This window comes from Urtica dioica, chromosome 12 (genome assembly GCF_054948205.1).
Source record: "Urtica dioica subsp. dioica isolate 48M chromosome 12, U.dioica_male_clone48M_v1_H2, whole genome shotgun sequence".
Classification (NCBI taxonomy): Eukaryota; Viridiplantae; Streptophyta; class Magnoliopsida; order Rosales; family Urticaceae; genus Urtica; species Urtica dioica.
The window spans coordinates 10,788,256-10,815,696 of record NC_142767.1 but is presented as its reverse complement, the minus strand read 5'-3'; the positions used below and the strand labels follow the sequence as shown (position 1 = coordinate 10,815,696).

The window sequence follows — 27,441 nt, the reverse complement described above, 5'->3', positions numbered from 1 at the left end:
CAAGTGTAATACCAATTAGTGGGCTTAATATATAATCCGGTTAAATCCTATTGGTTAATTAAAATAAAGGTAACTTCCATATATACCTTGATGGTGGGTCTATATAAAGCTAACCCTAGGGATTGGTCATCTCTCAACCTATTACGTAGTTTTCCTCTGCCATAAAAAAAAAAGCAGTCTGAAGAGGTCAAGAGAGAGAAACCAATTCCGGTGATCATCCGCTGCCGTCACCGTCACTCTCGTCATGGATCGAGGTAAGTTTCTCAATCTCTAATGTTCTGTGAAAATCATCTAGTTCTAAGATCTTGGTTATTTAGGATTATTTAAATTAATGCTCACAGATAAAGCATAAGTCTCCTTGCTCGATGAGTTATTCACTATCCATCAGCATCGGAGACATGACTCGAAACGATTGGATTTTGGCGATGAAGAATGTGGAGCGGAATGGAATTTTGAGCAAGTGAACATGAATATATCTTTCTTGGTGGATCTGCATTTTGTCACCCTCTTCAGCAAGGGAGATACAACTGGTCTACTTTGTTGCAGGTACTTCGACAAGTTCTCAAAACCTGTATTTTCAGTTTCTTACTTTTCAAAAAGAGGCACTCTGACCGTAAGTATATATCTCGTGTTTTTCTATAACCGGCCCCTTTGATGCTTGAAAAAAGTGCGATCAACATAGATTATTGAGATTTAATGTTCATTACTACAGTGTTTATAACAGAATTTTGGTTATAGTTTTCCAGCATCAAGCGATCACATCCAGGTAAAATATACACTGTAAAGTTAACTAAGGTTTTTATTAAGGCCAAAGTTACTAATTGTTCAGGTTGCAATTGCAGCAAACTTGAGGGGCTTTGTGCCTAAGTATAATGTTGAGAAATTTTACAATCTGCAACATTCTCATACTATACCGAAACGACAGCTTTACGTATATCAACTTTAACTCTGATTTATTTCGACTAGTAGTTTCTAAATCATAGTGCGTCTAGACATTCAAAACTAACAATATCTTTAGGTCAAAGGATCTGAAGTGCTAACATAGTGCCCTGCACAAATGGTACAAGGACTTAATTTTTTGTTTGTGGACGCATGTTTTTTGTCTATTCGTGACTCTGCTCATATATTATATGTGCATTAGATCCTCATCTCCTCTTTTCCGGTTGAGGACATCAAATGCAATTCAGGTGAAAATCTATAACATGTTTTGAATGATCATTTTCACCAGAGACATAACATGCCCAGCCTGAACGTTTTAAAAAAAAATACGTTAACTCACTACCCCTTTGTTAAACCTGAAAAAATTCATATAAATAAATTCTCATCTAGCTCCCCCCATTTTTTTTAATATTAATTCAAAACACTTCGAACGGGGGTCTAATTATTTTCCATGAGTTTAGATATATTCGTTGATTTTGAGCTTCGTGTCATCAGGAGCGGAAGCGTTTCCACAATGCTGGTCCTTTATCGATCCCAGGAGTGATAGTAATGAGCATCGAAGATGGCCATGAAGGTGTTCCATGACTATCCCAGCTGGATCCAATTTGAGTACAGAGGAATTCCCAGCCTTCTATAATCTATAATGATCGGATCATAATTGTTGTGATTAATATCTGAATTTACCTTTTTTTTCATCACATCTATTCATACATTGTCATTATCTTCAATGTATGCCCAACTGAGCTGTCATTTTCTAGTCCTTTCCTAAAAGCGAAAACCCTCCAAATGCATCATGTACAAGTAAAATCGTATCCTACAAAATCGCGCGCCCGTGTTCGTTTGCGGTCGTCGGACGGAGGAGTGAGGATTGAGAACCGATAGAGAAGAAAGAGAAGTGAGAGAATGAGAAAAAAGTTTGAAAGAGAAGGAGAATTTTTCAAACTTGCTAAGCATTAGATACTCATCACCTCTTTTCCAGTCGAAGACATCTAATGCAAATCCAAGTGAAAATCTGTAATACATTGTAAATGATCATTTTTACCATATACATAACATGCCCAACCTGATCATTTTGATTTCAATACAAATAAAATAAAATGCACTATTTATTAGTGGTATTTACATATTTTCCAAACCATTATGGTGTAACTCACAAACACTTTGTTAAACTTAAAAAAAAAAAAAAAAAAAATATGTTCTCATCTAGAGTTTCTTAATGTTAAATCAAAATACTTCGAATGGGGTCTTATTATTTTCCATGGGTTTATATTTTTGTTGATTTTGAGATTAATGTCACTAGGAGCGGGTGCGTTTCCACAATGCTGGTCCATCATCAATCCCAGGAGTGTTAGTAATGAGCATCGAAGATAGCCATGAAGGTGTTCCATTACTATCGCAGTTGGATCCAATGTGCGTACAGATGAATTTCCAGCCTTGTATACAGATCGAAAGTGATGAGATTATTTTATCTAAATTTATCCTTTGTTCATCGCAGCTATTCATACATTGTTGTTATCATCAGTGCACTCCCAACTGAAGTTTCCTTTGCCTAGCCTTGTCCTAAATGTTAAAACCCTGCAAAAGCATCTTATACCGGTAAAATGATTGGTGGTTCCAAGTTCTACTCTAGCTAAAAAACTTCATTTCTTGTGTTTTCAACAATTCTGGTCATATGTCGGAATATTTTTTTTACAAAGATAAATTCCAATCTGAATGGTCATTTTAGACTTGAAAAGAGGATCTTCAAATTTAATTTTGTCGATACTACTTATTTAAATGCTTGAGGTTTGTCCCTTTCAGTATTATATTGCTAGTTCTTTATTTTTCCTATTCCTATGAATATGTTTTGCAGTCAAAATATGCCGATCCAGTGGTATTAGAGCCTAGTTATGAAGGTTCGAGGACAACTATTGCTGTTGAGCCGCTTCTGGTATATTATTTCCCAACTTATAAATTCTTTGTTCCGAGCTTCTTTCAAGGCCTTTGGAGAAGTAATGTCCCAGTCGGCTTGGCCTAGCGATACGGACATTACATATGGTCACTTCACAGATTATTGAATCTTGTTTCGGACCATGGTTGCCCAAAAAGTGTATGCGAGAATGTGATAGAATCTATGCCTTCGGGTCCGTATTGATATCGCCCTTCTCAAATTATCTTCAAACTCATTTGTCATCTCTTCGACGTCAATTTCCTGAAGAGTGGTATCCTTCAGGTGGCCGCCTTTAGCCTAAACATGGATTCAATATGTAATTTCTTGAGGCTACGCACACCAGCTTCCTTCGTCTCGAGGCTAGCGAACCCGCCCGAAGAGAACATTCACTTCTTGAAATTGCTGTTCACTCGAAGAAAGGTCGAAATCGAAGAAGATTAGGGGAATGCTATAATACCATAATATGATCGAACTTTAGTAGAGAGAATCAAAGTTGAGAGAAAAGGTTCAGATATCTCGTTAACGATGAATATCAAACTAATGCTAATTATATAAAAAGCTAAGACGCAACATAATTCGGGTATGTCTGATAAGCGCCTTTTAAACGTGTTTGTTTGTACTCTCGGAAGTGAAAAGAAGTTAGTTCGAGAGCATTTTCATGTGTTTTGGAGTGTTTTTCTTAATTTTTCAGAGTTTGGAAGTTCAAAATGACAAATAGAGCATCGGAGGACAACGGGGAAATCGCAAGGAGTTCAGAACATCTTTCGGATCTCAATTCCGACACCCGGAGCTCAAGATAGGTGGTTCAAGGTGAACCAAACAATGCACAAACTTCCAAAGTCCTGTGCGTTTGCCCTGTGCGGCCCCTGTGCGGTGCACAGCCCTGTGCGCTCACCCTGTGCGTTGGGTGTGCGGTGCACAGGCTGCCCAGAAGACCTGTGCGGCGCACAGGTCCCGATTCCCACTTTTTTGTCACGCGTTTTAATTGTAATCCAAGCCGTTGGATGCGATCCGACGGCCCATATGAGCTCCGAAAAACCTAGGAAACCTACAAAAACACTTTAGTTTGTTGAGAAACATATCTTTACTTTTTCTTTTAGTTTTGTTTTCATTCGGCCGCAAAAATCTCGGGAGAGAAGAATCATTCAGAGAGGATCATCGTCGCCACAATTCTCATTTTCATCATTCACTGTTTTTATCTCTATTCTCTGAATCTTTGGAACTCCCGTTTTTATTAATATAATTCAGTTTTTAGTCATGATTGCTTTATATTCATCTCCGTTTATTCTCCGTTCAATCATGCACTAAATTCATTAAGGGCTATGGTGTAGCAAGTTAGGAATATGGTTATGGATTCAATCATGTCAAATTAATATTCATATGCTCTATCATGTTTGTTTATTTTAATTCCGCGTGTAATGCTTGAATTCGATTAGCTATCGTGTTCATGATATTACAATTGCTTGATGCTTGGAAGAGATTGGGTTAGTCGTGCACAAGGATTAATTTACCGGGATACATTCCTAGACTAGACATAGCTAGGCTGTTTCGGAATCGTGTGAACGTTCTTGTTTTTAATGCTAGCCGTTGTTTTTAGGGGTTGAGATCGAGAGAAGATATCCCGGCATAGGTTTAGATTCTTAGATGTTCGAGAGAAATCTTAGATTACCATTATCGTGAGCGTGATTAGCAAACATAAGAGTGTGTGTTTTGTGCTTAATATCCGAATCCAAACCATAGGAATAACTTGTGAAGCCATAGTTCTTGTTTTCTCATTATCGTGATCTTTCGTATTTTAATTGCTTTTAATTTTCGTTCGTTTTTTTTATAACCATAACAATCATCAAATCATTGGGTTCAATTCGTGCTAGTAATCTTGTCAATTTAATTAAACATTTTCCTCGTGGGATCGACTCGTACTTACGAACTCTACTACTTGAGCGACTACGTACACTTGCGTACGGAAAAATCGCAACAATGTCTAAGATGACATGGACTAAAAAACACAATAGTGACATTATAACATTGGCACGTTAGATAAAGAAAATACAACTAATAAGTAGCTTTAATACACATTTTGCGAAGCATAACATATTGTATTTCCAACGCCCGCACAATCTTGGGTAGGCACTATTCTGTAAAAATACCCAAAACGTATATAAAAACTGTAAACATAAATTGAATGCCAAACTTTTATAATCAAGGGAGTATTTGTTTGAGTTTGATGGAAGGAACATGTCGGACCTTGTAGAAATCTACACCTTCGGCTCCGTCTCGATTCACCCTTCTCAGCTTATCATTGAACTCCTCGCCCATATGTGTAATGCTGATTTCCTGAAGAGTGGTGACGTGTCTCAGCCCTTCAGGGAGCGCCTTTAGATTGTACATTCCCCAAATGTGTAATTTCTTGAGGCTACGCAGACCACCTTCCTTCACCTCCCACTCCTCCACGTTTTCGATATTGTTAAGCCCAAGAGCCTCGAGGCGAGCGAACCCGCCCGAAGAAAACACCCACTTCTGCGAGGTACCTCCGCCGTAGCCGACCCAGCCGAGGTTGAGAACCCTCAAGTTCTGAAGCTTTTCTAGAATGGCTATCTTCGACTGGTCCACCGCGGACCCCCGTAATTCCAGCTTTGCGAGGCTGTTTGGAAGGTATTCGAGGTTCTCGTTAGAAACCTCGCCAGATAAGCTCAGTTTGCTCAGACCCTGAAAACTAGACAGCAATTCCATCTTCGGAAATTTTGTTTTTCGGCCCGATACACTTATGGTCAATGATTGGAGCAAGCGAGGGGTGAGAGACTCGAGGAGGAGCGTGACTTCTTTATGGCTTCTGAGATTTTTAACGTACAGGACTTTCATGTTTGGCATTGGAGGGAATGAATTGTGTTTGTTGAACAAGTTCTTTGCGTGTACCCCTTTCAAAGTCTCCAATTTCAATTTAGTTTGGCCTTCGAAGAAGTGCCGGAGTGCAAAAATGTTCGGCTTGTAACCCCACGGTAACAACAAGTGTCTCACCTCTGTCAACTTCCAAACCGAGTTTGGAAGCCATACGGAACCTTTAAAACCAATGAGGTCTAGAGTCTGCAAATTCCTCATCTTGCCCAAGGAATGTGGGAGAGAGAGTTTTTTACCCCAGCCACTACTGCTCAGTCTCAAATACCTCAAGTGAATCAGATCGCCGATTGTGGGAGGAAGTTTTTGATTGTCGACCAAATCGAGGTGTAAAACCCTTAGCAACCGGGCGTTTGAACAACCTGGAAAGATGTGTATGGAAAAACAAAGGAGAGACCGGAGGTGAGGATGTGGCGAAAAATGGCAATTAGGTCCGTGTACAGCGATTCTGCGAGGGCGATTGTATTGTTATGTTGAGGATGGAGCGGCGATCTCTAAGAAAAGCTCCTCTTTGGCCTTTGACAAACAAAAGTCTCGCATGAGATCGTGGAGTCGGCAGCTCTTGATGCGCTTTCCCGTGCAATCTTTCTTATCGAGTTGAACTACGCACCGATCAATCAGCTCTTCCAAGTATTCCTTGCCCACCTCTTCTTCCAGCGATTCTTGTGTCTCATCTGTGCGTATAAAACCTTCTGCCATCCATAGCCTTATCAAAATCTTACTCTGGATCTCGCTGTCCTCTGGAAAACTTGCAAGGTAAAGAAGACAGGGTTTTAGATGGAAAGGAAGCTCTTGGAAGCTCAAGTCTAAAATGTCTTCGACCCCGTATTGTCTCTCTGATGATCTGAGTTTATTGATCTTACGCGACTTCACGTCTCTCTTCACCTTCTCCCACTTCTCCGGCGAGTTCTTGGTTCGAAGCAAACCACCGAGCATGACGATCGCGAGAGGCAATCCTCCGCACTCCAACACCATTTCCTTACCAAGCTCCACGAACTCCGGCGGAGAACCGAGACTCCCAAAGATCTCCTTCGGAAACGCCTTCCGCTGAAGAAGCTCCCAACTCTGTTCCTCCGACAAGAGCGGGGGTTCGATCGGAGCGCTGTGAGGATCGGCTGACACCGCGACTTCCCTGATTCGGGTCGTGAACACCACTTTGCTTCCGGGCTTCCCTTTTGGAAAAGCTTTCTCAATGGTGTTCCAAGCTTGGAAGTTCCAAAGATCGTCCAAAACCACGAGATATCGCCTCTCCTTGAGCTCGGCTTTTAGAAGAGAAACCAGCTCGTGATCTTCCAACCCGTCGAGGATCTGTTTATTATTCTGTCTCTCTTCAACAAACTTCTTCACGTGGCTCAGTCCTTGCAAAACCGTTTCCGGCCGGAAACCGACTTGCATCAAGATCTCGATCAAGACCTCCTTCACAACAAACTGCTGCGACACGAAAACCCAAGCGGAGCACCCAAAATTCTTCTTCACGTCAGCGTCGTTGTAGGCTTTCTTGGCGAGGGTGGTCTTTCCTAGACCGCCCATTCCCACGATAGACACGATGCAGCGTCGATCTTCTTCCCTCATCAGCTGAGCCTTCAGGGCCGACATCGTGCTCTTCAACGTGACCACGTCGTCTTCCTCTTCGTCCGGGTACGATCTCCTCTGATTTCTCAGCGGAGCAGCCTCTCGATCTCCACCGGAAAATTCGATCTGGTACCTTTGTCGCCTCTCGGCGATGCCACGAAGCTTGTCCTTGATAGAGGTAACTTGGGACCGAAACTTCCTCAGATGGATGACCTTGACATATGAGGATCGGACATTGGAGATGTAGGTCTCGACGGAGTCTTCGACCTCACAGGCCACGTCTCTGACCTCAGCGATCCATATGCGGACGCGTTCGTCTCTCTCCTGTTTTTTGTCGGCGTCTCTTAGGAAGCTCTCGATATACTTCAGCTCGGTTTGCAGTGTCTGGATATCCTCATGAACGCCTTTCAGGGAAGAGGCCTCGTTGATGAGGAGGTCCGCGATTCTCTTGACCGCTCCGGACACCACAGACTCCACCAGCTTCAATGCCACAAGTTCAACTGCCATTGACCTGGAAAAGAAAAGAAAAATAAAAAGAAGATGGGCTTTTATATTTGTCAGAAAGATCAATCATTAACCAACTAGAAACTCAGCTTTGTACATTTTATATAGATTCTGCATGTACAAAAACAAGGCCCATTAAAACCATGTTGCAGTAAATTAAAAATACCTCAGGAAGAACTTTTAATTATTTTTTAACTTTTTTTTTTTTTTTTGCACGCCAATAGAATTACAGATCTAAGTGAGGATTAAATTTCAACGCTCAAAGCATGTTCATCTATGATGTATTTCAAGAGATAGATTTTCTTACCTTGATCACTGAAGCCACAAGATGATTAACAATGAGTGAAAGAAGAGACTTGCTTCTATAAACTGCTTCAAGGAAAGATGTGTTTTTCAAACATTAAAATTGAATCATTGCTGGAAGTGAGGATGATAAATTCACGTATGATTTATTTCGAAAGATAGGTTTTCTTACCTCGTTCACTGAAGCCGCTTCAAGAAGAGACTTTGTTCTATGAACTGCTTCAAGAAGAGTTGTCTTCTTCAAATATCAGAGAAGCTGGAAATGATTTTCTTGAAACAATGTGTTCCACTTAAACTCAAAGAAACCGTGTGAGACCCAAAATCATCTAAGCCTTTAATTCAGCTTCATCTCTCTTTCTCTTTCATCAATCTTTCTCTTCCACGAAAATACATTGACAACTGGCAATAATACCAAAGTAATCACACAGTTCACACTGGAACACATTCCAAGTGACAAACATTTTGCAGTTGTAGTAGGTCCCTTGAACCACCGCATTATATTATATACTATACTAAAATGGAGTTCACAGAAGTTGAAATACTATTTTGCCATTTATTGTTATTTATGTCACTCTTGACTTAGGGTTATTTTTGTCTATTTACATTATATTTCAGCTCAATATAACAAGCAAATGGAATGAGAACGTGCTACTAAAAGTGGTTTCCAGTATTACCACACAATTATACTTATTTTGTTTCTTTTATTTCATGATGACAATTGACGTCACTGCTTATGAAACTTTTACAAGAAGCTAACATGCACGTGTGTTAGACAGCCTATTGAAAATGGAATTAAATTTAAAATACGTCTTTCTACAATACTTCATGTTAATCTATACATATCCTATTTCACCAAAAAATTCAAGAAAAAAGCGGCAGACTTTGTCGTCTACATCCTTTATTATCATCTGCTGAGTAAAATTAAATTAAATTATATATGTCAAAATGACTACTTATAAATACATCTCATACATACTTTTGTTATCACGCTCAACTCTTTTCCTTCCTCATCTACGACCACTTCTTGCATACATTTGTCTCCATTTACATAAAAAAAAAAAAAATTAAAAAAAAAAACCCCTTCACCGATACTTAAAGCTTTCCATTGTCTTTGTCACTGAAAATATATATTTCTCGCTGAAAATATCTCTAGATACATCTCATACATACTTTTCTCAACATATTCACCTCTTTTCTTTCCTCACACATAACCTCCTCTTGCATATATACACTTCTCTGTTTGCATTAAAACAAAAAACAAAAAAAACAAAAACAAAAACAAAAAACAAAAAAAATCCATCAATATTTAAAGCTCTCACTGTCGAGTTGGTCTACGCCGAGGTACTCTCAATATCTTATATCATAGTCTTTACACATATATATTTCATATACGAATTTTTTTTACTGAATATACTTTATAAAACACTTTCATTCATTCATGTCTAATTCTTTATTTTTCCCCAGCATATTTAAGCTCTAACTTCAAGTCTTAAAAGTGCCGAGAAACCTCTTAAATTCCACGTAAGTACTTTATCGTCCAATTTATTTTATATTACCGTAAGTACTTTATCGTCCAATTTTATTTTATATGCACACGTACAATTATTATTGTGATACATTTTTATGATTTCATTACATTCATGATATATGTATCACTATTTTTTAGTGTATTTCTTACTGACAAAATCATTTGTTTTAAGTTATCAATTTTAAATTCAAGTTACCGTATTTATTAATATATATTACTTTGCATTAATAACTGTCTAAGAAACCCTGATTTTTCTTTTCCCCATTTTGTATTCTTAAAATTTAGTTAATGTTAATGTTTTTAATATGCATATATTATGGAATGCTAATTTAGTTACTGATATGACTATTGTAAATACATTACAATCAGGTAAGCCCTTATTTATTTATCAGTTTAATGGTTCGTTACTGTTCTTTATTTAAAGAATATTGATTTTTTTTATTGTGTCCTCATTTGCTTTTCTAATATATTTTCAGGACTGTAGTTTGGTCACCACTCACCGATATTACAGCGTTGCTTACTTCAACATATCACATCACTTACATGTAAGTCGATATTCAGTTATATCAAAAATTTTATTTCGCTGCTTTTAAGTTTATATTGGTAGCTTAGCTCAATACGCCTTAAATATGAATGAGGATATTTGATTTAAATTTAAGATATCTTCAATAAAAATCCTACAATAATAATAGATAAAAATCACGCTAGCCAATACAATGATGAATGTGATTATTTAATTTTAATTTACAATCTTATATAAAGTTGCTACAATTACATTAGATAGAAACCAGTAGCCAATACAATGAATATGATTATTTGATTTTATTTTAGGATCTAAATAAAATTGGTAGGATTAAATTAGATAGAAATAACGTTACACATTTTTTTTTATTAATAGTACATGTTAACTTATATCCACCATATACACTCGAATGAATGATAAAATTTACATGTACAGTATGAATATATATGTGTCTATTTTCTAATACAATCCTAGGGTGGTCAATTTAAGATGGATCATTGTATTTATTCCTATTATGCAACTAATTAACTTAAATGACTAAATTAACTTAGATGACTAATACATTTTATAGGTATAATATGTGTGTACTACTTTTTACTACAATCCTAGGGTTGTCAATATATAGTTTTTTTTAAATGATCGTCAATATATAGTTGCATAATTGTATTTATTCTTATAATTTAACTAATTATTATGCTATGTTTTTTCGTAGTCTGAATATATTATGGGTAGAAAACGTACAAATCCATTTACAACTCAACCTAATGAAACAAGTTATAAGCATCCTAAACCTTATCGTATCAGAAAACATTTGCTACCTAATTCTGACTATTTGAATTTTGAAGCATCAACTTCCTCTCCTCAAACTATGCCAAAAGTATCATTGGTTCCTAATATGAAAATAATACCAACAACAGATACGCAACAAAACACTTTATACTTAGATTTGGGAGATTGTAAATATTGTTGTGAATATTGTGGTGCATTTTTTTGGTTCAACGAATTAAAGATCAAACAATAGCTCTCCACCAAAGTATAATTTATGTTGTCAAAAAGGTAAAGTTAAATTACCTATACTAAAACAAAGCCCTCCTATATTAGATAATCTCATAAATTGTTATTCTGGACCGGAGAGTATATACTACAAAAAGAATATACGTACATTAAACTCAATGCTAGCTTTTACATCTTTTGGAGCAAATATAGATTTGACTGTAAATAATTCACAAGGTCCATATGTTTTTAAAATAAGCGGTCAAGTGCATCATTTAATGGGATCTTTACTACCTACTGATGACAATCCTCCAAGATTTGCACAATTATATATACACGACACAGATAATGAAGTCCAAAATAGAATGTCTACATTAAAATTTGATGATCCTTCAAAACCTATAACTGAGTCGATAATTAAAAAATTAATCAATATGCTGGACGAAACAAACATATTAGTGCAAATTTTTAGAAGCATAAGAAATATATATAATGAGAGAAATATTCCGAGTATACGACTCCGACTTTTAGGCCGAAGAAACTCTGATTCTAATCAATATGATTTGCCAACATCGACTGATATTGGTGGATTAATAGTTGGCGATATTGGAGAGTATGAACATGGAAAGGACATAATAGTAGAAACATAATCAAATAATTTACAAAGAATTACAAAACTACATCCTTCATATATGTCTTTGCAATACCCATTATTGTTTCCATACGGGGAGGACGGGTACAGAACAGATTTAAAATGGAATATTAATCATTTGAAAAAGCAACCTTTGAGGAAAAGAATTCCAATGAGAGCTTATTATTGTTACCAAATACAACAACGGGCTGATAAAGATAATACCCTACTAAGAAGCGGTCTATTATTTCAACAATATTTGGTGGATGCTTACGCTTCCGTTGAAGAAGACCGTTTAGATTTTGTTCGGAAAAATCAACAGAGTTTGAGATCTGAGATATATCAAGGTATTCAAGATGCATTTTGCAAAGGAGACACTGATGCAAATACAATAGGAAAACGAATCATTCTTCCATCAAGTCATACTGGAAGTCCTAGATATATGATACAAAATTATCAAGATGCAATGGCAATTTGTAGAGAATATGGAAATCCTGATTTATTTATAACATTTACATGTAACCCAAAATGGCCAGAAATTATAAGAGCACTATCCATAATTCCTGGCCAAAAAGCAGAAGATAGGCCCGATATAACGACAAGGATATTCAAAATGAAATTAAATCAATTACTTCAAACCATAAAATTAGGAACTATATTTGGACCAATTCTTGCAGATTTATACGTTGTTGAATTTCAAGAAAGAGGATTACCACATTGTCATTTCTTATTTTGGTTATCTGCTGAAGATAAAATACATGATTCATCACAAATAGATAAAATAATTTCAGCTGAGATACCGGACCCTTCCATTGATTTATTAGGATATAATATAGTAACTGAATTTATGATACACGGGCCATGTGGTATTGCCAAAACAAATGCTGCCTGTATGAAAAATTCGACATGTTCTAAGAGATTTCCAAATAAAATTACAAATGAAACAACAATCGATGAGAATGGAATTATTAATTATAAACGTAGAAATACAAATTTTTATTCAGAAAAAGAACATATAAAATTGGATAATAGATTTGTTGTACCTTATAACAGAGAACTTTGTATAAAGTTTTATGCTCATATAAACATCGAAATATGCTCTCAGTCAATGCTCATTAAATATTTATTCAAATATTTGACAAAAGGACCAGATCGTATAAGAGCTGTTTTTGAAGATAATATATGCTCAAAAGATTCTACTCAAACAAACCTAAGAGGTAGATGAAATTAAAATTTATATTAATTGTCGTTATATCACACCCTACGAATCAGTATGGAGATTATATGAATATTATATACATCATAGAAAACCAGCTATTCAACGATTATCAATTCATTTACCACGTGCAAAAAATATTACCTATCGCTCAAACCAACATGTCGAGAATATTTTAAACCAACCTGGAATTCAAAAGACATCTTTAACAGAATGGATGACCGTAAATCAATCTAATGAAGAATCTAAAGAGCTTACATATATACAATTTCCAAAGAAATGGGTTTGGAATAACAAAGATAAAGTATGGACTCCCAGACATTCTGGTCATACAATTGGCCGGACATATTATGCTCATCCAAATTCAGGGGAATTATATTATTTAAGATTACTACTAAATCATAAAAAAGGGACTACTAGCTTCGAATCCATACGAACAATTGAAGACATCAAATATCCGACATTTCAATAAGCCTGTAATGCTTTAGGATTACTAGGCGACGATAAAGAATGGAGTGATTCAATTTTGGAAGCTGCATTCATCTCAACATCAATGCAACTAAGGCAGCTATTTGTTTTAATTCTATTATTTTGCAATGTAAATGATCCGGTCCAATTATTTGATAAGCATTGGAAACTTATGACAGATGATATCATATTTAGAATTCGTAAATTATTCAGCAATAATAATTTTCATATACCCGAACATGAACTACATGATTATGTGCTATATGAATTAGAAAAATTATTAAATATGAATTCTTCGACTTTAAAAAACTACAACTTACCTCTACCAAAGGACTCATTACTTGATGAGTTAAATAACAAGCTTTTAAGAGATGAGCTCAATTATGATATAAATGAATTAAAAAATGATAATTTAAAATTAGTTTTTTTTTTAAATGATGAACAAAAAAAATATATAATCAAATTTTGGATTCAATTACAAACGACAGTTACAAGTTATTTTTTTTCTATGGACATGGAGGAACAGGAAAAACATATCTATGGAACACCATAATTAGTAAATTAAGATCGAATAATAAAATTGTTTTAGCTGTTGCATCATCTGGAATAGCATCTTTACTTCTCCCAAACGGAAGAACAGCACATTCTAGATTTAAAATACCATTATCTGTAGATAAATTCTCTACCTGTTACATTAAAAAACAAACACAATTAGCAAAATTAATTGAAAAAACATCACTAATATTATGGGATGAAGCACCAATGAATAATAAATATTGTTTCGAAGTGTTAGATAAATCATTACAAGACTTGAGAAACAACTACAACAAACCATTTGGAGGAATGATTGTCGTATTAGGCGGTGACTTTCGTCAAATATTACCTATTATACCGCATGGGTCTCAAGAACATATAATTGATGCAACATTAACTAATTCTTATTTATGGAAATTTTTTGATATTTTAACTCTAACAAAAATATGCGACTTATGCGAAATAATATGTCATTTGAAGAAATAGAAGAAATTACTGAATTCTCCAATTGGATTTTAAACATTGGCGACGGTACCATACGAGGAATAAACGATTTAGAAAACGAAGATGCCACATGGATAGAAATACCCAAAAAATTCTTGTTACATTACGATTCAAACCCAATTCAATTAGTTTCACATTCAATATATACTGATTTCTTGACTCATTTTAATGATATAGAATACTTGAAACAACGAACTATTGTAGCTCCCAGAAATAGAACTGTTGATCAAATAAATCAATATATTTTATCATTGCTTCCCACTGAAACTAAAACTTACTATAGCTATGATACAATATTACCATCGCATGGGAACATGGATGAACTGAATATTTTATATCCAGAAGATTTTTTAAACACGCTGAATTTTAATGGATTACCACCACATATGTTAAATCTTAAAATAGGAACACCTATCATGTTATTACGGAATTTAAATCAATCTCTAGGACTATGTAATGGAACTAGACTACTAATCACACAACTAACAAACAAATTATTGAAGGGCAAATAATAAATTCTGCAAATTCAAATGAGAAAGTATACATTCCTAGAATAGAGATGACTGTACATGAATCAAAATTGCCATTTATTTTAAAAAGAAGACAATTTCTTGTTAAAATTTCATATGCTATGACTATAAATAAAAGTCAAGGACAATCTCTTGATAAAATTGGTTTGTATATAGAAGATGAAATCTTTACTCACGGTCAATTATATGTAGCTTTATCGAGAGTAAAATCACCAAATGGATTGTTCGTATTAATTCACGAATCCTTGAATAAATATCCAAATCATATAAAAAATATCGTGTACAAAGAAATTCTTCATAATACAAACAGGATAACTTAGAATATATTTCATATTAAATTTAGAATATATAATTTCATGTATTTTTTTTGTAAATAACTAATAATTGACAACACCAATCAAATGAATACATCAAGTCCAGTCAAGTATATGATCATGGCTACATTTATGAAAAGTGGGTAAACAAATACTTAGCCGGTGACCAACTTCCAAGTCACGATCGTGTAGGCGTTCATGAAGGGATAAGTGACCCGCATATTGAGCTAAATAACTTTTTTTATTCCTCTTATATTTCAGCTACCAAAAGCATCAACCTTTTTCAGGAAAAGCTCAAATGACTCCACCGTGCAAGTTGAATTTTATGGAATCAAACATCTCATATAACAATTCACCAACAATATTTGACAGGTAATATATTAAATGTCAGTTATTTGTATGTTAATTTAACAACTTATTTTTTTTTTTAAATTCTATCCTGGTTACACATGAACGAAAACGATCAAGACAATATTTATTTTTAAGTCAAATAATTTGCAGGAAATGTATTGTGGCAAGTACATCATCTTCAATATGCATTTGGATCAAAATTCACCAAAAAACCAAAGGCAAGGTAAGCAAGCACGTAACTAGAACTAGAAATAAATTTAATTACATAATTATTAATAAATAAGTCTACCTATTAATATTGATTTATAATGATGTATAGCAACAGTTTTGTTATGTATTTTAAAATGATATCTTTTTTTTCTAATTATAAACAGATTATTTACCAACGACATCTTCAGCCTCTACCATTAAAAAAAATATGTAGTTGACTTTATAGAAGCGAGCATAATTATATATGGCAAAAAAACAGCGAGCTCAACAGATCGACCGGTAAGTTATTGAATATTAATAATAGTATGCTTGCCCATTGTTTGCTGGTATTTTTTGCTTGACCTTCAAAGTCTTCAACATTCTCCATGATTTACAAAATGCTAGGCACAACAACCATGTGGATAATTAGTGTATGAGGACCTGCAGAGCGTGCTGAGATCATATTGTCTTCTTTTTTCTCCCTAAATAAATATGCCTTATTATTAAGGATTTTCTATATTCAATTAAGGGTGTCAAAAACTATTATTTTGATGTTAATATTGTATGTGTCATAACATATATTGTAGCAATTATTTTTAGGGGTGAAATCGGTTCGGTTCGGTTCGGTTTTGGACCAATTTGAAAACCGAAACCGAATTTTTGGTTTTGAAAATTTTGGACCAATGACCGAACCGAATTGGTCCAAAACCGAAAATTCGGTTAACCGGTTTTATAACCGTTTTAAAACTGGTTAACCAGTTTTGAAACCAGTTAACCGAAAAAATCGGTTAACCGATTTCAAAACTGGTTAACCAGTTTTAAAGATGTTACAATTATCCAAATCGGTTATCCGGTTCAAATCGGTTAACCGATTAAAATCGGTTATCCGGTTTTAAAACTGGTTATCCGGTTTCAAAACTGAATAAAAAAAAATCGGTTAAATAACCGATAACCAAATTTTTGGATTTTCAAAACCGATAACTAAACCGATTCTTAAATTCGGTTTCGGTTAACCGAACCGAATTTTCAGTTTGATGACGAGGCACCGAATTTCGGTTCCGGATCGGTTCGGTTATCGGTTTAACCAATTTTCGGTCAATTTTTGTACACCCCTAATTATTTTATGTATAGTAACACATTTTCTACAGAACTCTTAATCCATTTGAAACTCCTGCACAACGAGGGTGGTCGATTAGGTCAACAAATCTCATTTGCTTCATATAAAATTTTTGACATGGCATTTCTTTTTCTCAAGATTATAACAAATGTGGAACAACAAAAAAGTCAAATGCATGAGTAAATAGATAATAATATCCAAATATATTTAATGCCCGTCAATAAAGACAATAGCAGACTCGCAATAAAAAATATTACCAAACCCCAATAGTTTTTTGTAATGTCACCTCCATTTTCTATTCACAAAATAGTTTTTTGTAATGTCACCTCCATTTTCTATTCACAAAATAGTATCTTTTTTACATATCCGTTTCTTTTGTTTTCATCCGAACTTCCCAACCTTTGTCAAATGCCATATACAAAAGAGTTTACGATCTATCAATATTTCGTAGGTTTTCTCACAACTATACGATATCACCTTAATTAATAACATTCCTTATAACAAAGAATTCTCATTATATCATATTGTTTTAGTACGTACTAGATTTTACAAGTAAAACAACTTTAATTTAAATTATAGTTAAACGTCATTAGTTTATTTAGCAAATAAACATTTCAGTTCTACTGAACTATACCTATATTATTATGCGCAATAATCCGCAGCAACGCGCGGGTAACTATCTCGTATAATTCTACAAGAGAATATATCTTACTAAAGAGAAAAAAATATTACAACTTACTAAAGTAAAGTTTGATGAAGTGTGACCTGATCTATTCGATATGTTAAATTTTGTGTTGTCTAGTTAATTAGCCGAATCAACAAAAAAAAATTATAAATTATTAACATTTTGTTTATATTGTAAAATACCCATCAACCATTATAAATGTTTATATTATTAACATTTTGTTCATACCTTTGAAATGAAATCTAATTTTTCCATCGTCAATATTGGAAAAATGTGTATATTTTTCTGTGTTTGGAGATGGACAGAAAAACTAGTCAAGGCTCAAATTTCACTATATCTAATTTTTTGTTATTTGTAAGGCATTTTCACCAAAAGTACGCACATGACTGCATCTCTTTGTAGCCATATGAACTATTTTGGCCATAACTTTTCACTCCGATTCTGATCTCCACAAATGAATAGATGTTGAAAAGTTAATGAATAAATCTATTTAATCATGCTCCAATTTAGTACTTTGTTGAAGAAAATTCATGTTTAAGTTCCTTTACCAAGATTTAACTTTTAAAATTGAAACTGAAATCAAAATGGTCTTTGACATGGTTTCGATTTTGTAACTAGAAGATTTAGGATTATTTATTTGCATGATAAAATAACGCTTTCTGAAGCGTGCTCCGTTGCAAAATTTGGACGCAACAAAAAGTTATAAGCAATATGGTCCACATGTTTTGTAGAGGTTTACATATGATAGATAGCATATAACATATATAGAAAAAAAAAAAAAAAAAAAAAAAAAAAAAGGTGGGATTTAACCCTTAAATGTTTTTTTTAACTGAAAGCTAATTATCAGAATACTGAACTTAAGAAAATCAATTAGACGTAGTTTTACGCCCATTTTTTTTAATTCTCTTACGAGGACGGTTATTATTTAAAATATCATTTGTAAAGCCACCCGAGGAAACGATAGATTTGAGGGTTACTACTATCACTATGATGTATGTACCTAATTTTACCTACAACCTATAAAATTCTCCTTACACAAAAGGAACGAGCTCATATTATATATTTAAGTCTTAAATAACATACTCGTTAAAAATTATTTTATGAAATTGAAACGTGTTGCAATTAAACTGTGAAAGTAAGATCGCAACTAATTCCATATTATCATTGAGTATCAAAGTCCATCTTTTCCAAAGAGAGCCATGGGAATGAACCTAATAATTCAAACTATACAGATGAGAATATAGTGAAATAAATTTTTCTCAGTTAGACAAATTTATTAGTTCCGTTGTTATTCCCCTTGTAAGCTAACATAAGATTTATAAATACTCAAATCTATGAAATAAATGAAGGGAATTAGAGATTCTTACCGCATGTAAAAGATTCATAAATTTTTCTTCTATATGGTCAAGAAAAATAGTTTGCCAAGAATGTCAATGGAAATTTAAAAGCCAATTTGAAAACTTGTAGAGAGTAGTTTGAACTTTGAAGAAGTGAGGAAAAAATCTATTGCAATGCTCTACAATTATAGGAAATGAGCCTAAATTTGTGATCATATATTCAAATTTCCAACTATTACAAGTAAACAATAATTTCTCCGCATAAAAGCCCCAAATGCCTTTGGCATGTAGATACACAAACTTAGCGATTAGCGTTAAATGTATTAGGTGGTCATTATTACTTCCATGCAGTAGAATTTTCTTGCTTAAGGGAAACGATTTCTAACTCAATTAATGTAGCCAGATGAGCTATCTACTCAGATTATTTGACTACTCCCGCAAAGCAAACAAGGTGAAAAGCGTCGTATGTTAAATCATAAAAATACTGCCAATATTAGGCATATTAAGATATTTTACCTTGAAAATGAAAACTTGATAGAATAGTCCTAAGGACAAGATTTGAGGGCAATCTGGAAAATTCATTCCTCTTAGATCCATCTCAAAGTATAAAACCCGTGAAAATCCTTGTGGACAACTCTCACAAGACAATGTAATAAGCCTCAAGAACTCATTTCTCAAAGGCGAGACAAAATCACATCTCAAATCCCAATACACGAGCCCTAATGCAACAGCCAAAGACCCGACTCTCAGTTAAGGGACAACGGTTGAGGAGTAATTCATGATCACTAAATGATGTAAGATTTAGGCCCATATTGTAGACATTGACAAAATAAGGTTAATCGACCTAAAGAGGCTTCAAACTAAGACGACACAATCCTTGAGAGATTACAAATTAAATATCACTTGACAATTGAGCCATCGAGAACTCGACCCACTTCAATTCAAGATGCCTTTACAACCATATGCAAAGGATGTGTATGACCAATGTTAACCAAAAACTCCAAGCCGCATGGAATGAATTCCCCACTTGATCTAGTTCACCTTATATATAAAAAAAAAAAAAAAAAAAAAAAAAAAAAAAAAAAAAAAAGAGTCTTTAACTCATGTTAAGAATCAATCTTTTATCCATAAGAATTTCATTTATATAACTTCCTTCTCCCTAACTCTAGATTCAATTCCTATTAAGAGTTTTGAGAAGAAAAAAAATGTGTTTAGACCACGGATTTAAATGCCGAAGAATGTCCAGGAATTTCACCGGGAAATTCGTTTCCGGTGACTCAACGGCGGGCGAGAGGCAATTATGTTGTTTCCTCATTTTTTGTGGTTCGAAATTCGTGGGAACGAAAAGCCGTTTCGTTCACAAACAACCGTCATTTTTCGTTGTAGTCGCAGTATATAAAAGTTGCAATATTTCCACAACATTCGACGAATATCGGAGAAAAAGAAAAAAAACGACTTTCAGTCGAAGAATCCAACGAAGAAGACAACTCAATCGCCGGCGAAAATCCAAGAGAATCGGCGTTTTCCATTGATCTCAATGAGGTTCAAATTCAGCAAAACATCGAAGAAATTCGTCAAGATTTATGGAATTTCCATTTCGTTTTTAAACCCTAATTTCTGAAATTTAGATCTTCATTTTACTGAGTAATTTGATTTTTTTTTGTCATATAATCCCCTTCATGAATGTTGCTTGTAATGTGACGATCTATCATATATATTTTTTTTCCAGATGTTTTCAAGAACTTCCGGCGAACTACCCTTTTTTCCAGCGACTCAAAAATCAGATTTTCAACTATTTATTTCTGTTTTTTAAGTAAGGTTATGTCTTTAAATTTTAAATTACATATACTTATGTTTTGAATTGGTTTTCATATATGTTGTGTTGAATTGATTTTGTTTGATTTTGATTTGAAATTTTAATTGTTAGGCTTTGAATTGAAAATTGAAATAGTTAGACTTTTAATTGAAATTAATTTATCATGTAAGCTAAAAATGAAATTGATAGAGTAGGAATTGAAATTGTAACATTTTGAATTGAAATGACATCATTTTGAATAGAATTTATTGACATGTTGAAGGAAATTTGTTGATATATTGAAATGAAATTAGTTTGAGTAGACTTTGAATTGAAATTAGTTTATCATTTATGTTAGAAATGAAATAGTTAGAGTATGCATTGAAATTGTTACATTTTGAATTGAAATGAAATTAGTTTGAATAGAATTTATTGACATGTTGAAGGAAATTTGTTGACATATTGAAATGAAATTAGTTTGAGACGAATTTATTGACATGATGAAATTGGATTGAAATTTTGAATTCAATATGCAGGTATATCGAAGATGAACGACGAAAGAGTTCGTAAGCATTGCACCACCCCAGCTGCAACAAACCCGAACCACTACACGTGCAATTATTGTGGGCACGTAACATGGGGGGAGGAATCACACGGATGAAGTATCACTTAAGTGGAAATTATCCGAAGAAAAATGTGAAGAAATGTCTGAGTTATCCTACAGCAGTACGCAATGAGATGTTAGCGTTACAAGCGACGACTCTCCAAAAGAAGAAAAGCAAGTCCGCCCTTGATGAAATCGTTGATGAGCACTTGGCCGGACGCTTCGGTCCGACTCACGTACAGCTTGACCCCGACCAACAATACGAACATGATATGATGCAAGCTCTTAAGCAAGGTTTCAAATGCCGTTTTCGACGCCGTTTCGAGTCTCTTAATTTATGGAAAACCGACACGCCGACGGAAAACCGAATGGAAAAAATGTGGAAAAAGGCAACTGTTATGCCGTTTACAAATGCCATTTTCCATGGAAAACCGACACGCCGATGGAAAATCGAACAGAAATAATGTTGCCGAATAAATTAATAAAAAAAAATACTTATAAATATTATCGAAACTTCAAACACTACGAATCATATATATTAAATATAGATGTTCCACACTTGAAGTCACACCACAAAATGTCTAAAATATGAAAATAAAAAGTTTAAACATTCCATAAATATGTTTTTTTTATATCTATCCAATACACATATATTTATTTATTATATATAGATAGGTGTATATAAATATATCTATGTATTATTTATATATCTTTCATTTTTTAAATTTATTTTATTATGTTTTTAAATTTATATATGTATTAAAATAAAATAAAAAATAATGAAAAGTTTTGTAAAAAAACGTTTTGGCATTTATATTGTCTTGGGCATTTTGGTTTGAATGTATAGTGGCTTTTGTTTTTTGTTTTTTTTTTTTTTTTTTAATTTAGTTGGGGTTTATTTTAATATTTTCCCATTAGGGCTTTAAATTCCTTCTCTCTCATTAAGTCATCTCTCTCATTCAGCCATCTTCTCCTGCATATGTCATTCAGTCATCCTGTGCACCGTTGTTAAAAAAATGGCTGAAGTTGAAGACAAACCAAACACTTACGTTCGCCGTCGGGGATTCGCCGTTTGTCGCCGAAATAATGTTGCTTTTGCTCTCCACCGTGTCGAAACGAAAGGGAATTCACCCGTACTCGCCGATTTTCGCCGACGCCGTGCTCGTCTGCCACGCTGCAGTTGGAGCTCCGATTTTCCTTCTTTTTTCTTTTCTCTCGACTTTCAGAGACTTTCCTAGAAATATTACGCATTTGTGAATAAAATGAAACGAAAAAGCTCAGTCGTTTTATGCCAAAACGATGTGTCATTTCGTTGGTTTTTGAACGACATATGGTGGGAAAATGACATTTTAGCTTTCGCCGGCCGTTTATAGTCTGGCAGCGGCGCCGCCGGTGAATTATGGAGAATTTTGCCGACATTTTAAACACTGTTCTTAAGAGAAGCCGACAAGCAACACAGCCAGATTCTTGGAGATCTAGCCCTGGTGGGGGTCTGGAACTGCACCACCACCTCCTCATTTTCGGCCAGAAAGTGGGCGACAACCAACTATTCCGGAAATGACGAATCCGAAATTGAAGCAACGATTAGGACATGGTCCTAACGACGGTGACGATGATGGAGGCGCTGGTGACTTTGGCAGGTATCCTGCTAGTCAAGATGTTTGAGGTTGTAGTGGTGGTGGCCAACCTTACGATCCGTGGACTATGGAGCAAGGTTATCAAGCCACACAAGATTCAGATCACGGGTCACGGCGTCAAAGATCTGACATGTTAATGTATTGACATTTATTCATGTCGGAGTTCTCAAACAATGTATGTATGCTTAATATGGAAAGTAATATATTATATGTTGAACAGACCCGGAGACTACTTTGACTTTGAGACCGGATCGTATTACGGTGGTGGAACACAGAGAGAGCGCCCGCACATTACATGTCTTTTGGTAGTGATTACGGCGGTAACTTTTAACAAGGATATGGAGCGTACATGTCCTCTGGTAGTGAAAACGGCGTCGACCACTTGATGTCTCAGTTCGACACAATGTCATTCACTACGCCAGACACACAGAGTGACGGTTCGTATACTTGTCCTTTTTACCGTTACCCTAATCTGATAGGAGTGTCACAGCCACAGGTGAATCCGCAAGGAAGTGGACGTCGTACATTCGATGTATACGTAGATCAGTTCGGTGCCGAGCACATTATAGCCTGTGTACTAGGATGTCCACTAATAAGTGAAGCCGTGGGATACGATCAAGCCGATTACGACATGCATGTTCAAAACTTCCAACAATCGTACAAGGGGAAGTTCACTTGGTCCCAATATTGCGAGCTTCAAGAAAACCAACCGAGTTTTATCCAACCGAGACGTCCATCGGGATTCTATTGATACATTTCATTTCCTATTGTAACTATATGTTATGTTTGTAAAACATATTTATTTCATGAACAATTTGGTAGTAGACCATTCAGTATGAAACATTTATGCTAGATATGTATGATTTGAAGTGTTTTAAATTTGGACTATATTTACAAATATATATATGTATTCTTTTGTTTCGTCACATTATTTCCGTTCGGTTTTTCGTCGGTATGTCGGTTTTCCATCGAAAACGGTATTTGAAAACGGCATTTTATTTGCCTTTTTCACATTTTTTCCGTTCGATTTTCCATCGGCATGACGATTTTCCGTAAATCAGGAGGCTCGAAATGAAAATGAAAACAACATTTGAAACATTGGTTTAGACCACATGAAAAGTATCGATATTAACTTGCAAGGGCACTTAGCCGCTCAGCCAAAACTACATGGTGGCAAATTCAATAAGATAGATTAAATAATGCATAAAAGATCTTAATTGGAATGATATCAAACTTATATATTTTAGAAAAAAAAAATGCCCTTACACTCAATTTATAGAAAATTACTCTTAACTTCCATTTTGACTCTCAATATCGTTCATTATTTGCTCTCAATTTCAAGGGAAATGGCCCTAAGTACTACCACTTTTCATAATTTGGACCAAAATATGGAAGTCCATGTTTTGGACAAGAACAGTAGTTGGTCAGCTGAGGAAGTACAATTTTGCCCTTTTGTAAACATACTCACACCACACACACACGTGAAAACTAATAAATTAATAATAATAATAAAAAACAAATTCTCCCCAGTCTCTCTCTACATTCCCTCCATCTCTCTCATAACTTTCTGGAGAAATCGACGCTATAACCACTGCGCGTGTTTGTGCAAGTCCGACCAAAACCCACTCCGTCGCGAGCCGTCCTCTGCCTCCGACGCACGACTCCGAGCTTAGCCCAGTCCGACCCGAAAAAGGAGAATCGCGAGCTCCGAGCTCTCTTTTCTTCACCGCGTGACTCGGCCGAGACAAAGGAAACACGAGCTCCACCGACTCCAGACCAAGGAAAAACCATCAGAGAAGCTTTTGACAAAGCTTCGACGAGCCTGAGAACATCCATCGAGCCAGAGGAGACCGCCGAACCGAGAGATCGACCGAGAAAGGATTGGAGGAACTCTGAAATGTTTTTTTTTTCAAATAATTGGCTACGTAGCCATCTTAAAATTAGCAATTTGGTTTTAACCAACCTTTCGTTAATTTCCCGTAAATAGTCATCTTGCTTACGCGGCATCTTATTAATTGAATTAGTTTTACACTTTTGTCCTTATATATTACGCCCGCTAATTGAATTAGGCAGTTTTTTTTTTAGTTTGAATCTAACCGATTTGGAAAGATTGTTAACGTCTATTTGGAAATTTTCAGCGTTGACTTTAGCTAATTAATTTCTATTTTCGTGGCAAAAATCTTTGAATTTTACAATTCTTTTGTCTTTCATATATTCATAATTTTAGAACGTTCAAAATATTTCCAGAATTTTTTTCAGTTTATTTACACGATATACTGTAAATCTGCTTTGTATTTACAATGCATTTACGATGAAGCAGATAGTATTAACTGTAAATCAACGTCGTATTTACAATACTGGATGGAATTGACCAAAAATAAAAAGGGTCATTTTCTATTAGCATATATACAGAATATTTGTGCGAGTTGTTATAAACCAAAAATAAAAAAGGGCCATTTATGTGTATTTATTGAGTTTTAAATCCTCCCTCAATTTGTGCGAGTAGTCATGACCGAATATTTGTTTTCCATTTAAATTAATAGGCTGAAAATAATGGGCGGGAATTTGGATGTGGTTATTTGAGGTCATTCACGTCTTTTAATATGCTGTAAATAGATTGTTGTGGCTATTAACAGAAAATTAACAAAAGGTTGACTAAAACCAAAACCTCTATAACCCCGTGACTATATACCTATATAACCCTTTTTGTTTGTATTGTTGGAGCTGACAGACAAGTCTACAATTTCATTTATTGTAGACTTTGTAATAAATGAAATTGTAGACTTGTATGTCTACACTGACAGTATTTTGTAGACAAGTATGTCTACAATTACTATATTTGTAGACATACAAGTCTACAATTTCATTTATTGTAGACTTCTATGTCTACAATAAATGAAGTCGTAGACTTGTATGTCTATAATAAATGAAATAGTAGACTTGTATGTCTACAATTTCAGACGTTGTAAACTTGTATGTCAGCTCCGACAAAAAAAAATCATTTTTTACCCAAACACACGAACGAACCCATAAATATGAAACCCAGAAACATGAATGAAACCCATAAACATGAAACCTAGAAATAGACACGAACGAAACACGAAACCCGTACGTCAACAACGCAACTCATACCAAAAAACAAACACAAACAAAACCCACTCAGAAATTCCCAGATTTCGTTCGCCAACATGAAGAGATAAAGTTTACCTCTTCGGCGACGACGACGACGGACAAACCACTGGCGACGACCAACAGAAAAATGCAAGCTTTTTTTTTATCTCAAATGAATGAGAGAAGAAAAAAAGAGGAGAAATAGAGAGCTCTGAAACAATGAACGATGAGAGAGAGAGAGAGAGAGCTGAGAGCTGAGAGCAAGTTTGATGGAAATGAACAACATAAAAAACTAAAGGGCATTTAAGACTTTTCTCACATGGTCAGGTAGTATTTTTGTCCAAAAACAATGATCACAACATTTTGGTCAAAAGTATAAAAAAGACTACTATATAAGGTCATTTCCCCAATTTCAATTTCGAAAGTCCAATAATCTTATTCAAAATATATTTTTCAAACTAAAAAAGTGAAGCTTAATTAAGTATGAAATAAATTTGTGTTTTTCTTTTTTCTTTTTGGTTTTGGATGATTTTGTTTTCTTTAAACATTCTTGAATATATGTTGGAAGACAGTAAATTATGTCGTATCATGTAGCATTTAGTGGAAAAAAAATAACTATTAAGAAAATCCATGCAACCAAACTTCATCTGGGGAAAAACCCCCAAAGAGGCTTAATGATACTCGACGACATTATACTACATAGAATTACAAAATTTAATTTCTTTTAAACAAAAAAAGGATCACCTCTCATCATCCAAAAACACGATTTAGTTTTTTTATGAAGATATTTAACAATTTTTGGTATGAAACTTTAAGAGAAACCATAGAAATTAGGTCATTTGAAACATTAAAATTTTAAAATAGCCAACGTTTGATTCTTTTTTAACGAACTAGCGTGGCAATATAACCAAAATTTCAATCCCAATTATACCATTGAATATATGTATTTAATTCAAAAAATATTTAGTTGTTTTATTTTTAGAAAGAATAGTTACATCTGATTGTTTTTATTTTAAAGCTCTTATTTTTCTCTATACATAACTGCCTCTCTCTCTCATGTGCAGTCACACACGTCCATCAGAATGCTAATTATGCTATCATCTCATTCCTTATTTTTTTCTTTACATAACTCTCTGTCTCTCTCTCACACGTGGAATAACACGTCAATCAGAATGACAATCATAATATCATCTGTTTAAAATACAATTAAATAAAATACTGCATAGTAACCCCT

The 27,441-nt window shown here is 34.6% G+C and overlaps 2 long non-coding RNA genes and 1 pseudogene across 3 annotated transcripts; 2 read left to right on the top strand and 1 right to left on the bottom strand.

Annotated features, from left to right (window-relative positions):
* Positions 1–4,861: 4,861 nt before the first annotated feature.
* On the bottom strand, positions 4,862–8,605 carry LOC149379081 (putative disease resistance protein At1g50180; annotated as a pseudogene). The gene is made up of 4 exons (XR_016294154.1): positions 8,313–8,605; positions 8,145–8,206; positions 5,114–7,844; positions 4,862–5,004 (listed from the first exon to the last, which is right to left on the bottom strand). The product of XR_016294154.1 is annotated as a putative disease resistance protein At1g50180 (transcript).
* Positions 8,606–9,098: 493 nt separating this feature from the next.
* On the top strand, positions 9,099–12,523 carry LOC149379080 (uncharacterized). Its single transcript, XR_016294207.1, has 3 exons — positions 9,099–9,481; positions 9,605–9,661; positions 10,145–12,523. It is a non-coding gene; the product is annotated as an uncharacterized LOC149379080 (long non-coding RNA).
* Positions 12,524–15,645: 3,122 nt separating this feature from the next.
* Positions 15,646–16,253, top strand: LOC149379079 (uncharacterized). The gene is made up of 3 exons (XR_016294208.1): positions 15,646–15,753; positions 15,883–15,955; positions 16,107–16,253. It is a non-coding gene; the product is annotated as an uncharacterized LOC149379079 (long non-coding RNA).
* The last annotated feature ends 11,188 nt before the right edge of the window (positions 16,254–27,441 follow it).